The sequence below is a fragment of the Macrotis lagotis genome, chromosome X, assembly GCF_037893015.1.
Source record: "Macrotis lagotis isolate mMagLag1 chromosome X, bilby.v1.9.chrom.fasta, whole genome shotgun sequence".
In the NCBI taxonomy this organism is placed as follows: Eukaryota; Metazoa; Chordata; class Mammalia; order Peramelemorphia; family Peramelidae; genus Macrotis; species Macrotis lagotis.
This window is the reverse complement of record NC_133666.1, coordinates 280,522,552-280,526,184: the sequence shown is the minus strand read 5'-3', so window position 1 is coordinate 280,526,184 and position 3,633 is coordinate 280,522,552. Positions and strand designations below refer to the sequence as shown.

Below are 3,633 nucleotides of genomic sequence, written 5' to 3'. Positions count from 1 at the left end.
CTGATTGAATGTGAAAGTCACAGTCCGTTACTTTCACACATTCTAAATTCCAAACAAATTGGCATATTTACTGTTTTTTGTGCATGCCATGTTATATCTTATCTTGCTGCCTCTGCACTGGGTATTTTATGTCTGCATCCATTCTTTCCCACTTGCAACTTGAAGCTTCCATAGTTTCCTTTAAGTTTCATCTTCAAACCACCCACTACAGAGTTATTGACATTATACTCCTGGAAATACCCATTTGTATCTATTTTGTATCTGTTTCATATTTTGTCATTCCTGTATATCTTGCTCCACCCTATTAAGAATATAATATAAGCTCCCTGAGGACAGGGATTGCTTAATTTTTGTTTTTCTATTCCCTTGTCTGGAACATAGTGGGAGTTAACAAACATTTGTTGAATGAGTGAATAATTTATCTTATTTCCTATTATCCCAAAATGATAATAGAATAGTAGATTGGAAGTATGTTGAGAGCACTATCTATTTGAATTTCAGCAAGATTTGAGCAAGTTTTCTCAAAATGGTCAAGAAGGAAAAAAAAGGAAACAGAGTAGACTTGTTCATTTTGGTGAACTTGGAAATATTTAACTGACTGAATTTAGTGTTGATTAAATATCTAAGCTTAGAAATAGGATTTCAGAGGAGAGTTATAAGTCTTTGTGCTTAGATAAAAACACCCTGCTTTTTGAAAGCAATGGCTTAGAAGACATACTCATCAAATTTAAAGTAGAATGTCTAGAGTAAGAAAGAATCATGATTTGTTCTATTGACTTCTGTTCTGGTTGTGATACATCTATAGTGTGATGTGTAGATCTAGATGTCACATTTTTAGAATAGTCATTGACAAACTGGAATGTTTCTAGTGGAAGATAAGCAAGGGTTATGACTTGAAGCTATGATGTGGTAACAGAAATATGCCAGGGTACCATGCACTTTGAAAAATTTAAGATTATTCAAAGAATAGCCCTAGTTTCCTGTACCCCAGCAAGAAATAATGTATTAGGACTCCCAATATTATTCTATTTTGATGGTTTTTCAGAATTGGGGCCATGATTAAGAGGGTCAACTGGAGTATTCATATTGTGCTTCTAGAGGTAAAATTCTTGTACTGGGACAAGATGGACTAGAGCAAAAGCATTTTCCAAGAATGCTTTCATTAATAAAGAAGGAAAGTCAGAGGTTCAAAGACTATTAGATACCATTGTAGTTTTGACTATAAACAATGCCAACTAGCAATCCAGTGGCATTATTTCCATGACCTGGTGGGCAGCTTCTGGGAAACCAAAGTCTTTGGTTTCCAGGGGAAAGTTCAGTTGCAGAGTTGAGTAGAATAGACCATCAAGTGACAGGTTAACTTTTTCCTACTGTCAAAAGTTTGTCCCCAGATATTGCCATATTCATGATTAGGCCATCATAAGACAGGTTAGTTTTACCCTACCATTGAAAGATTATCTGGCCAAGATGGCAGAGAGAAGCCAGGCACTGTTTTAAATTCTCCTGGCTTTCCCTCAGAACCAACATGAATCAAACTTCTTAATAGATTTTGGATCCACAGAACCCTCAGAAGAACAAAGGGGAACATCTCCTAGCAAGGCCTAGGTGGGGGGAGTGGAGACCCAGTACAATAGGGTAAGGCCAGGAGACTCAGCTGAGAACTGCAGTGGAGGCCTTTGCCATGGACGTGGAGGGCAGATGGGAGAGCTCCAGTGTAGCTGCCCAGACATCTCTCTGGCAAGCTGGGTTGGTTTGGAAGACTCAGGCCTGAGTCCCCATGTTTCCAGCAGAGATGCCCTGGTGTTTCCAGCTAAAACCCCACCACTCTGTTCCTGTGGAATGGCCTTTCTCCAGCACAAACACAGAAACAACCCCCGGTGTTTGTACCTTGCCCCAAGGCCCAGGTGTGGGCAGCAGAATTTCCCCAGCCCAGAAAAGCTTTTGGCTTTTCTAGCCTTAAGGCCCCAGCCCAGAGGGCCAACACAGACAATGCAGAGAAAACTTCTGGCATTCCTTACAGGTGGTCTCACTGAGTAACCCCCTGTAGTTCCTAAGCCCAGTGTGCAAGGGCTCTAGAGAACTCAACACTGAAGGTCTACAAGCCAGTCCCTCCCCCAACACAAGACCCTAGGGAAAAGACCCAAAATGAGGAAAGGCTGGAACAAAGTAAGGTCTACTGAATGTTATCTTGGAAATAAGGATACTTGCTCAGAAAAGGAAGTCAGAAGGGATGGAACTTCAGAGAAGAATATGAATTGGTCTTGAACCTAGAAAGACAGCTTAGAGGAGATCAGATTAAAAATCAAATAGAAAAATTGGGAAAAGAAATGCAAGATAAAATTAACACTATGCAAGAGAAAATTAGCATCTTTCAACAAGAAAACATCCTTTGAAAATAAAACTGGGCATGTGCAAAAAGAAAATAATTCTCTCAAAAAGACAAACGAGCAAATGGAACAAAGATAATAACTCCTTCACAAATAGATCAATTATTAAAGAGGATGCAAAAGGAAAATGGAGAAAATTCTTCTCTTAAAACAAAGATTGGAATCTGTGAAAACTAATGACTTAATGAGATACCGAGAATCTGTTAAAGAAAATTTTAAAAAATGAAAAAAATAGAAGAAAATATAAAATACCTCATTGGTAACAACAATTGACCTGGAAAGACAATTTAAGAATCAAAGGACTACTTGAAAACTTTGAAGAAATATAAAGCCTGAATTCCATACTTTAGAATATAGTTAAGGAGAACTTCCCACATATCCTGGAACCAGAGGACAAAATAGTCATTGAAGAATACATCATCTCTTCCTGAAAGGGATCCCAAAATGAAAACACCAAGGAATATTGTGGCAAAACTCCAGACCTATCAGATCAAGTCTTGGTTTCCAGGGGAAAGGAGAAAAATCCTGCAAGGGCAGAAAGAAACCATTCAAATACCAAGGAGCCACAGTCAGAATTACACAGGACCTGGTTGCATCAAAATTAAGGGGTCAAAGTACCTGGAATATGATATTCTGGAGAACAAGGAAGCTTGGATTACATCCAAGAATTCACTATCCAGAAAAACTGAGCTTTCTCTTTAAGGGGAAAAGATGGACATTTAATGAAATAGGAGACTTTCAATCTCTCCTGATAAAAAGAACAGAACTAAACAGAAAATTTGGTCTTCAAACTGTTATCCAATAAAATTAAATTGGTTACATCTCCACTTAGAAGAAGATTCTCATAACTCTTGAGAGTTGAAACTCTTTTAGAGAGAATATACAAGGAATGGACATCCATGATATGTCCATGACTTTGATGGAATGATTTTAAAAAAAATCTCATTAAAAGGGGGGGGCATGGGGCAGCTAGGTGGAACAGTGGAAAAAGCACTGGCTCTGGAGTTAGGAGGACCTGAGTTCAAATTTGTCCTCAGACCATAATTACCTATCTGTGTGACCTTGGGCAAATCATTTAATCTCACTGCCTTGCAAAAAAACCCAAATGAAACCCCCCAAAAGGGGGGGACAGAAAAAAAGATGGGAGGAAGGGGGAGACTGAATAGTGTAAGCTGCATCACATGAAGAAATGCAAAGGTCTTATTGCAATAGAGGGGAAGAAGGGAGGCAAGAACTGCCTGAATAT

At 38.7% G+C, this 3,633-nt stretch overlaps 1 pseudogene; it reads left to right on the top strand.

Annotated features, from left to right (window-relative positions):
* Nucleotides 1-993: 993 nt before the first annotated feature.
* LOC141503561 (18S ribosomal RNA) lies at nucleotides 994-1,302 on the top strand (annotated as a pseudogene).
* The last annotated feature ends 2,331 nt before the right edge of the window (nucleotides 1,303-3,633 follow it).